The sequence below is a fragment of the Apteryx mantelli genome, chromosome 3, assembly GCF_036417845.1.
Source record: "Apteryx mantelli isolate bAptMan1 chromosome 3, bAptMan1.hap1, whole genome shotgun sequence".
NCBI classification, from domain to species: domain Eukaryota; kingdom Metazoa; phylum Chordata; class Aves; order Apterygiformes; family Apterygidae; genus Apteryx; species Apteryx mantelli.
Window position 1 is genome coordinate 94,818,266 of NC_089980.1, and position 11,432 is coordinate 94,829,697.

Sequence of the window (11,432 nt, forward strand, 5' to 3'; positions counted from 1 at the left end):
AACCTCATGAAGTTCAACAAAGGCAAGTGCAGGGTCCTGCCCCTGGGGAGGAATAGCCCCATGCACCAGTACAGGTTGGGGGTTGACCTGCTGGAAAGCAGCTTGGCAGAAAAGGCCTTGGGGGTCCCAGTGAACACTGAGTTGACCGTGAGCCAGCAATGTGCCCTGGCAGCAAAGGCGGCCAACAGCCTCCTGGGCTGCGTTAGGAAGAGCACTGCCAACAGGTCGAGGGAGATGATTCTCCCCCTCTGCTCAGCCCCGGTGAGGCCACACCTGGAGTGCTGGGCCCAGTTCTGGGCTCCCCAGCACGAGAGACATGGAGCTGCTGGAGAGAGTCCAACAAAGCACAGATTTTGAAAGATATTTTCAAAGATAAGCAAGAGGTGAGATTTTTCAAAAATACGTAAACAATGAGGAGATTCATTATCATTAATTTCAATGTTTCCTGATACTTAATGTCTGGTAAACATGGTCTCTAAATCCTTCTCAGTGAAAGTACATTCAGTGAAAGTGCGCAAATCTGGTTACAGGAGGAAAAAGCAAAGGAAACTAGTGATTTTAGCCAATTTCTGTCAAAGAACAGAACAGTTTCAGCAGAGTCAGCATTTCCACAGGGAAAAATCACTTCCAACAATCTCAAGTCCCAGCCATGTGTGAAATTAAGAGAGAATGCCAGTTCCACTGACAATATTTTCTGCATTGTCATGGAGGGTGAAGTATCATCCACATGTCCTTTGTCAACCAGCCTGATTTAGATATGACTACTGCCCAGAAGCTGAGGCCTTTTTGATGGAAAGGAGTTTCTGGCTTATCTGTGCTATGTGGCTTTCCCCAATAAAGAATATTTTGTTTCTGCTGTTGTTGCAGGTTGGTGCAAGTTAAAACTCCTTTTCTTCATTGATAATACTGAATTTTAAGCTGGTGCTAATTGTCACAGATGAGGCTACAGAAGAGATATGCAGGTTCGGATGCCTTCAGTAATCTTGACTATTCTGGTGACTTGGCTTGGAAGGAAGCGCAGGCAGCGCTTTGCTCCATTGCTCAGCGTTGCCGTATATGGAACAATGAGGAATAAAAATGTGTTTTGGGCACTGACAGTCTACACTAAATATACTCCTGACCAGAACTCAGGAGGGAAAGCAGATCTAAAAATGATTTAGCAATGATTTAAAGACTGTGTGAAGGAACATGACTATAGTTGTACATATCATTTCAGTTCAGCAGGCAAAACCATCTTAAGGAAGGTGAAAGGAACCCTGCACAAGAAGCCTAGGAGACAACCTGCTCATGAGGAAAGTTTCCTAATCCCATTTAGGGGATTAGATTCATGCTCTGAAACATGAGGATTTATAAGCTTCCAAAACTAATATAAATTAAAAGAAGTTACTGCATCAGGGTGTTCTCGGAAGAAAAGGAGTTTTGCATAAGCTTGATCCAAACTACTTTAGCAGTTTTAGTTTTAAAATTTTGATGTATTTTAATCAAAAACATTTTTGAATAAACAAAACTCCAGGGAAAAATGTCATTATGCTTTAGAAAAGTAGGACTCACAAAAGCGCAACCAAAGAAAAACGTTAGTCTAAAAATAGATCTTAAATTTTTGACAGAAAACTGTTTTAGTAAAAAACTAAGTTTTGTTTTTGATATATAGTTAAAATGTTCATTGAGAGAAGCAATTTTCTAACTAGCTATACATTTTAGTCTAGGAAAAAGGACGGGATTCTGAGTTAAAGAATCATCTCATTTTGAGATCATTAGCAAAAGGATGTTTATGCTGGGATACAGTTGCCTCAATTAAAATGGTGGGAAGGCAGAGAATAACATATTGTACTTGCATGGAAATATTAATGTATTTTTTACTGCTATCAAACTAAGCCCTAGAAAGTACTACATATTTTCAAAAGAGGAAAAGAGACATTAATAATTCTGGGCTGATTTGTTCAAGATGAGATTGATTTCTGAGGCCACAGCTGAACTTTGGTGACGAACAGAAATTTTCCCCCAACTACTTCTTCCCCTTCTGCCTGGCTTCCTCCTGCCCCCTTTCCTGCCTCCACCCTCACCTACAATCCCCTAATCATGGAAAATACTTAAAAGTGCTTAAATAAAAGGAAAACGGAAGTTAAAAATGAAGATGTGGTGAAGTCCTGATCTGAGAGTTTGGCCCATGAATTCATCCTCAGCGTGCAGATCAGGGCAGCACTAAGATCTCTGCTATGACAGCATCTGCATATCAAAAATCCTCCTCCTGGATCTCCTTTGTACAAGGCACTGATGACCCCAGGAGAGGCCAACATGCCTGCACAGCTGCACAAAAGTCCACCAAGAAAACAGCAGCATCTTAGCAAGACACTAACACCACTGGGCAAGAACACATCTCCCTGATAGAGAAACAAGCTTGCCTTCAGTACGGAAAGCTTTCTCGGGGAAAACAAAAGCAATGGGAAATGATGTCTCAGATACAGTGAGGAGTAAGGTGCTTAAAGGCCATGAAACAAAACAGCCTTACCACTAACAAGAGCTAACAGAGCTTCAATACGCAACATTGATGCTGACTGCAAGCTTTAAGATCTTAATAAAAAATAGGCTATGCCTTTATTATATGCCTCCAGCTGCAGAGACTGGATTTCTCCCACCCTTACATTTTATTTCAGGCAGAGAAAGGAGGATGAAGAGTACCATGTTTCTTGAGAATGCGTACACTACGTGAATTAAAATCCTATTAAAAAAATAACAACAACCCACTGTGTAATACAACTTTTTCTACCTGGGTTCTTTAAAAGCCTGTGACCTACTTTAGAACTGCTTTAAGAAATAAAATGAGCAGTAAGAAAAAGATGAGCAGCAGCAGCATATATGCTTTATAGCAAGCTAAAATTGGAAAGGACTTTCATTACCCAGTTAAAAACACCCCCCACAACACCAAACCAAACATAATACCCCCAAGTGGTAATACAGCATCTCCTGCAGCAGCACAGACTTTTACTTTTCTCTCCTAACTGTACTGTGCCAACCTGACCTAGTTTTCTGAGGAAAAAATAAACCCAGCTGCAGCACTTTAATAACAATATGAAACCTTATCAAAATGAACCAAATCTAAAGGTTTCTGATCTCAAACCTGTTCAAAGCTTGTCACTAGCTAGGTGGCATTACAGCTTAGGAAAAAAAAAAGGCTGATGTAAGGAGTATTGGTATGTAAGATCCCTACCTCAGTTCTCCCTGATCCCGGGTATTCAGATTTTTAGGCCCAACGAACAGTCAGCTCTGTTGCTTGTAGGGCTCCATCCATCACTTGCTACCTTTTTACCAAGCTTTACATGAAAAACACAGACAACAGTTCTGCAGACAATTTGTGGCCACAGGAATCAGTCTGGGAAGTCACTGCTTTGTATAGTCTAAGAAATGCTGTACAGAGTATTGAGTAGAGCCCACAGTAGCCTGATGCCAAAGCAAGGACTGCCTATGTATTCTGGATTTCTACTGACAAGTAGCTCAGTAGGCATTGCTAGCAGAACTAGCTGCAATTATCCTCTACAACTGCTACCTCTTTGGAATACAAAGATTCAATAACAACACAGTCTTAATAAAATATATATACATGCATATGTATCTGCTAGGCAGGTAAACCAGTGAAGGTCTATTCCATTGGAGAAATCCTGAAAGATGTCACGCTCTTTGTATTCTCCTGCATTTACAATAGTAATCGCTTATAGAATATAACCGAGACTGAGGGCAAAAAAGGTTTTCAGGAGAATACCAAACAGCCAGCCGCCATGAAAATACACTGTGGATGATCTTAAGTAGTCTTATATAACTTGTTCATGTAACACTTAGGAGGAAACAAAACATGTGCTTCCTCTTCTCTTGGACCATGATGCCAGAAACACTTACATGTGTATGTAAGTTAATGCAGCTGAATAATATCACTCAATGCATGGATGTCATATCAGGCAGTTTAGTAATTGCTGGTTTAGAAATGAAGATTTTAACTCTGCATGTTAGGGTTGGTGAACTCATACTTATTGGGAAAGCACTAGGCACAATTCAGTTACCAAGTCTCAACATTTGCATCAAGGTTGTCGAAACAAACTGGTACAATTTGGCCATATGTGCATTTCACTAAATAGATGGAATTATGGCAGGATGATATTTTGCTTTCATCCTTTGTCCTACATTTGTTTTAAATGTACTATAAGGCTGGAATACCTTACTAGTTTAACTACGCAGACGCATCAAGGGCAGGCTGCTGCTCTTTGGGCTGGGAAAAAAAGGTAAAATATTCAGACATACACACTTATTCATGACAGATGACCTGTTTTCACTGTTGATAGTAATCCAGCACATTTCATTCCAACATAGCAAACAGATATATGACTCTGAATGTAAAAACTCAATTCTAGAAGAGAGCTCACTAGATGACTTTTGAAGGCCATAAACCCATTTAGGAGAGGTTGATGGGAGGAAAGGCAGGAATGGAGATCTTTTACTTTTGTTCCTCCTTTAGCAGAGAAGGAAAATAAGGGAGTGTTGCTAGGACTGGGTGTAGAAAAAATTGATTTTTTTAACATAAGCTTTTGTGCATCAGCATTTTCATTGAATAAAAATCTTAACTGAAGATTTTTCTTGTCCCAAACAGGTGAGTAAATAATGTCCTATTTCCCCACAAGACAAAATATATCATTGCGTTGACTCTGTTTTAGCTTCACTCCTCATGTTGTGTGAGTAGCAACATCGACTGGTCCTTAGACTCAGCTCTGGGTTCTTCTCATGTCCTGCCAGAGACTTGCTATATGACTTTTGCCAAGTCACTTGAAATCTCTGTGCCTCTTTTACTTCTCCTCTTTTTCTGTTGGGCCTGCCTTGGGTGATAAGGTCTTCAGAACAATTACGTGACTGGGTATCTCAACTTTTCCCTTAATTCTTAAAATCTTGGTACCAGACCTTAAACATGCTTCTTACTATTTTAACATAGTCTATCTTCCTAAAAGTGGCTATGAATTAAAATTAGACACTGAAATGAATAGCTCTCAGTATTCTGTCTTACTTTATTGTGAGGCGAGGTTACTGACCCTTCAATTACTGCTCTGCTGGGATTTTTGTAATATCCTGGCATGTGAAAAGGTTGTTTTTCGGGTTTTGGCACTATATTACTTTCAAAGTGGAATTCTTTCTATGATTATAAATACATATTATCCAAAAGCTGGGTTCAGTGTGTGATTGCCCTGTTCTGATGGACAGAAAATTAAGGCTAAAGATTATCTGAACACCCAAAACAGGCAACATTTAATTCTGACAAATCATAAAGGTTAAAAAAATCATCACTTAAGTGATAATGAAGAAATGCCTTTCTTACATTTAGGATTGTTTTAAAAACAGATAATATAATTCAAGGATATTGGGTACCAATGAAATCTATTCAAGTGATAACGTGAACCCTGACACTTAGCAATGGAAAGGAATTACTCTGGCAAGTCTAGAATGGAATTGACCACTTTTAGTAAGGGGTGACCCTCAGAGCCCATAACTCTAATTAGCTGTGGGATGAGATTTGTCTGAGTGGGAGGAAAGTGGTAAGCAACAGCAGAAACTATGTTAAGATAAAAATACAGTTCAAGTCCTTTTTGCTAATTTATATTAAATTTGGTAAATGTTTTCAGGAAAAAGCAAAAGCAAGCAATTAAACAGAAATCTAAGAATTCTGCTACTGCATTTTAAATAAGAAAGTGTTCCGTGCTTTTAATTTGAAATGTTTCTCAATGCTCCTCCATTTTGGAGCACCAAACTAAACAAACTTTCACAATTAGAAGATCTGTTCAACATGAAAGATTTTCTCTATTTTTTTTTTGCATGCAAATAGAAAACAAACCCAGCTATTCAAAGAACTCAAATGATGGCACAATTTTTCATGTTATAATACATAAATGAATATGGATGTTGCTGAATTATTAGCTTGGGGAGCTCACTTGAGGAAGACTGGGCTCCTGATAAACAGACTTGTAGCTTAATACTCTGAGGTATTTATACAGCCTTCCTTTCTAAGATCTCAAGCAACTTTTCTAACAATAATAAAGTAATCCTGAAACACAGTTGAGAGTTACTTGTCTACAGGAAAGGTTAATGCCTGTCAAAATAAAATAACTGATTAGCCCAAGGTCAGAGAGCAAACCTGGAGGAGTGGGAAGAGAAGCATGCAGTTGTTATGCCTTTGCCTTTAGAGGATTTTGTTCATCAGACTGCAGTCATGGACATGGCAACGGAGAGTTACAAGTACTGCAGGTTGTGAAGGTTGCCCAGTGGACAACTTCCAACTGAAGCACTGCTGGAAAGAAAGCACTACTAAAATTAGCTGAAGCAATAAAATGCTCCAGTTGCGAACTTTACAATCGCCCTTAATGACTCTGGGGTTATGACTAATACTTACCCAAGACATTCTGAGGGAAGTTTGTCCAGTTTTGTGTTAAACCTCTTAAGGCCGCAGCAGTTGAGACAGTTCCTAATCATTAAGGATTTTCCAGTGAACCTGGGCTGTCTCCAGTCAGTCTTGGATAATGCGGTTTTGAATTCATTTTTTTCTCCTCAGTTTAATAAACCCGGTTTTACAGATGGGGAACTGAGGCACAAGAACAACCAGCCTTTGAACTTTGAAGGTCACTTTGAACTAAATTCAGGTCTCCTCTGCGTGTGTTCTGTCACTAATTTATGCTATGCTCTGTCTCTAATTCTTTTTATGCTCTGATTCTTTCTATCAATTCTGTTATCTATGCATAAAGACAGGTTATAGAGAAATGAATATTATTCTGGTTTATAAAAGTAAATAAGTGTGAGGCCAGCAGTGAACAAGGGAAGCCCATTCAGATCCACTATTCATAATATTTCAAAATGTGCAGAATTTACTAGTCTTTATATACCTAGAACAAGTTCAAGCTCAAGACAACTCTGGTTGAGAAGAAAGTGACCTACTAATGTGAAAGTAATGAAGCAGAATCAAAGAAAACAGTCTAAGAAAAGAAAACCAGGAGAAGGGATAGTTGATGTATACTGTGCAATATCAGAGACAAACAGGGGCTATTCACAAAAACTAACTTAAGTCTACTGAGGTTAATTCACTAACGCGCTCTTTATAGTTAAAGGAGAGAGATAAATTCCTCTTGAGGGTGATTCATAGTAGAAATGTAATTTAGCTATTATTGAAGAGAGAACAAAGGGAGATTAGCTAGCTGTTGTGAAGTCCTGCCCCTCATAGTATCTCTGCTGCAAAATTTCATGTTGTAGGGTTTTAATATTATTAACTTATTTTTAATACATCAGTTTAGTGTTTCTGTAGAAATGTCTATGTAATTCTATGAAATGGTACCCATTTCATAGGAAAATATAAACATATGAAATGAGTTCACAGCTTCCTAAACAGAACCGCTCGCCCTGCTCTCAGCAAAGTGAATTCCACTGTAGGAGCACACTTGGAATAAGAGCAGCATTTCATCATTCCCATTTCCAAACTTCGGGGCTCTAGAAATTTTAATAGGAAAGCTGAACTGGAAATTGTTAATTTTAAGAACATCCTGGAATTAAACATAAGACATCATCCTACAGTTAACTGGCAGGGAAACATACAGAAAAAGTTAGGCTTTAGGTGATCTAAAGGCTTGAGCAGAATCCAGGTCTGGTTTAGTCAACGGGAGGGATTTTCACTTGAACAGGGTCAGAATTTCACCCTCTGATTTTAGGTTTGACATTTAGAAGCCTGCTGGTTGAGATTTTAGATTTCTTCCTGTCTATCCATGGTTAGGCAATCCTAATAGATTTCAACTTTTTTTAAATTTATTTTTTTGATAAGTAACACTCAGACATGAAAAAAAATGATGAAAAGAAAGCTGGGCTTATTTGTATATGGCCCACAGAACTTATGTGTTATCATGTCAACCAAACACATACATTTCCTAAAATATGACTGCCTGCAAATAACCTTCAGACACTCTATGTCATAATTGATCAGGAACTCTTTCAAACAGCTTCTGATTTCATTTTGCTCTTGTATTACAAGAAGGTTAATATGTCATCTTAAGTACCTACCAATTATGCAACTTTAAATCAGAGTGACTTTTGTGACACTGCAATAAATTACATGGCAAGACCATCAGCAACGTGTTATAACATTAGTATATTAATTCTGTTACAGCCTGTTCTGTTAAAGTACTCTAGAAATGTCAACTCATGACACAAACAGAAGAAAAATATGGGTGAAAATATTGGACACAAATAAGACAGACATCTGAAACTTTTCTTTAAATATAAGAGATTTTGTGTCAAGTTCCAGTACCTATAAAGATCTTTTGAAACTAGAGAAAGTTAAGAAAAAAAATGGTATTTAAAAAAAATTATATTATTGAAATATAAATTGTATTTGATAGTTTAATCCAAGTTTAATTTTAACCTTATTCTCAGGAAGATTGCCTTTAAGAAATCAGGTATCAATGCAATTTACATATATAGACTTTAAATTTTAGACTATTTCCACCCTGTTACGCATACTTTTTAAATTCTGCCATATAGGTACACATTTCTAGAACAATTTTAGTGAACAGAGGTTCATCCTTTCAATTCTACTTTCATCCTTTCAAACCCCAAACCAAGAGCAGGATCCTAAAAATGTGATAGATAAAAGATATGACAAAATATCTTATGGAGGCAGAATCTTGAAATGATACTTGATTTGATAACAAGGCAAAATTTTGCTATAAACACCAGCTTGGAAACTGCTTTGGCTTCAAAGAAAAAGCAAGAACAATCCATGCTAGGCAGTGAAATTAACTGTACTAGACACTAGTGACTTACCATATCAGAAAAGACATTGTTTAGAGAGTTTTCTTTCAATATCAAATAGCTATGAAAGCTTGCCATGAGAAAAAAAATGATGATTTGAATGTCACAGGAAATAGCATATATATTTTGATGGCTTGTGTTTTGGAGTAAACAATATTAATCCTCATATCATTACATAGGGAAAAAGAAATCCCAGACTCAAACAATCTTCCCCTAGATTAATTAGTGATAATGAATAAAAAGAAAACAACTGCATCTGAGAAAATGTAGCATCTCTTTGACACACAAAACTAAAAAATTTAATATAAGTGTGGAATTCTGCAAATAATTTAAAGAAACTGTAGCCATGGGAATTAGCAGTTTTGCATGTGAAGAAAAAAGCTCCTGCTTAAGTGCTTAAAATACTCAATTAGTTACCTGCTACACTACCACATTTAAACATCACAAAAAGGAGAAATGGAAATACTCAATACTCACACTTGGTTTCAAGCTGCTTCTCCTGGAAACTTGTGTAGCAAAATAAAGGAAGAAATAATTGGACGTCTTCGCAGAAACAAGCATTCAGTAAGTCCAAAAGAAACAGAACACTTTGCCAGAGCTATTTGAAGGTCCCATCAGAATTTGGCTGCCTGGAGGAAGGCTGAGGGTCAGTTTGTTTCCCTTAGACCTCATGACATGCAAATAGCTGGCTGCCTCACCACTGAGTCAAACCATTCTTTGACATCTTGTGTTTACAAATTACAAATACATACCACGTAGGAGGTTCTTAAAGGAGCATATTTCAGACAGTTGTCAAAAGGCAAAAGGCACTTCTGTTGAAAAAAACAACCCCCCCTAAAGAATCCCTCCCCTCAAACCCCAAACAGTTTAGTACAAGGTGGGGGGTGGGCAGGAGGGGGAGATGGGTCATCGTTCATCCTCAGATTGATTGTGCATGGACCAAAGGGTGTCCAAAAGACCTGCTTTGGATTTGTAATTTAGGAAAGAAACAGAAAAATCCTCATGACTAATGTCTGAGTGTCACATACTGGAGATGAGTGGGGGGTATAGGGAGAAGCTTTTCTCCAATTTAAGGAAAGATTTTGGGGGACCCAGAAGAGCTCCTCTGGTACTACTAATGCAATTGGCGGGCTGGAAGGTTTGCCCCTCTTGCAGCACACAGGAAGCTGTTCATATTGTATTTCACCCATGAGGTACTACTGGCCTCTTGTAGGTCCTCTCCCAGTTTTCCTCAGTTCTGGCCGAGACTGAATTGCAGTCATCTCCTCCTGTGTGTTTGGACAGAAGAGGGGCCAGCTAACTTCCACACACAGCCTATGGCACACACAAAGCACGCAGAAGAGCTTATACTTTGCATAGGACTCTGTGCAGACCTTTAACCAATTTTAGCTGGAAGTAAGGATATTGTGTTCATTTGAACAAGTTGCAGGCTGAAGTTAAGCAGACTGAGAAGAAGGATGGCTGGTTGTGGTTTAAACCACTGCTGACCTCCAGGCAGATTTTTCCACCACTAAGAGCCAATATATCCGAGTAATTTAGTCTATAATGTCAAGTGGGTGGAAACTGTTTTTTATCACAGCCAAGTAAACATTTAAACAGTTTAAATAAGTACTATGTCATGTGAAGCCTTCGATAAAATTGCCCTATCTGGAAAACGCGTTCTGGAGCTTATCTGTGTCTAGGTAATGTCTTGCAATTAAGACTATAATCATTTGATTGTTATTGCCGAGAATTCATCATCTCTAGTTGTGGCTGATTGGTTTATTAAATCTCTGCAGACACTTATTTTCCTCTATACAAACTATATTGAATTTTTTCCTCCTATTTGTTATCTGAACCATTAGCTCTATTTAGACCAAGCACTTTGCTGATTTTTCAAGCCTGAGATATTGCAGATTGAGAAGACAGGACAACAGACATATTTGAATCTGAATCCAGAATGAGAATCAGGAATAGCTTCCTCTTGCCTTTACTTCCAAACAGAAAAATCTGAAAGCACAGTTCTTAACCAAGTATCTTTTGAAGCTGACAAGTGAAAACAAGCCAAAAATATTATCCAAATGGATCTGTCAAGAGTTCATGACACTTAAAGTTCTAATACAATATGTTCTTTCCAGAGAGGGGACTAAAGATACAGATATAGTATATTATCTTCCTTAGTATATTATCTAGTATTGCTCTAGTATATTATCTTCCTTAAATTTGAAAGACTTTTCCAAAATTTTCTGAAGTGCATATTAGAGATAACTTTGTTAATATAAGACACATTTATGTGCATTTAAAACAAAGTTAATATTTTCGCTAACTGGTGCAAATTACAGTACAGTTGAAGAGGAGGAAAATAAATTCTGCTGCTTCTTCAGTATACCAGTTAGACATTGTCTCATACAACTCTCACATTGCCTCCTGAACTTCCTGAAGTAGAAAGCTGCCTATCTCATCTGTCCCCAAACCTGACCTGTCTTGACCTAAGCTTCCTCTTCTCATTGAAGATTTGGGAGTTCAACAACCAAATAATCAGCATGGAGATCCTCTTTAAACTTTTCAAAGTGGTCTTTCCACTTAAAAAAAAAAAAAAAAAAAAAGTGCAATTCCTCAACAATTCAAAAAAA

At 37.9% G+C, this 11,432-nt stretch overlaps 1 protein-coding gene across 1 annotated transcript in view; it reads right to left on the bottom strand.

Moving 5' to 3' along the window:
* The window catches only part of FHL5 (four and a half LIM domains 5), a 29,140-nt gene extending 19,766 nt beyond the window's left edge, over positions 1-9,374 (bottom strand). Inside the window, exon 1 of the mRNA XM_013949008.2 lies at positions 9,298-9,374. The gene's annotated coding sequence lies outside the window, so the exon portion shown is untranslated. The remainder of the gene's footprint in view (positions 1-9,297) is intronic.
* Between the last annotated feature and the right edge of the window lie 2,058 nt (positions 9,375-11,432).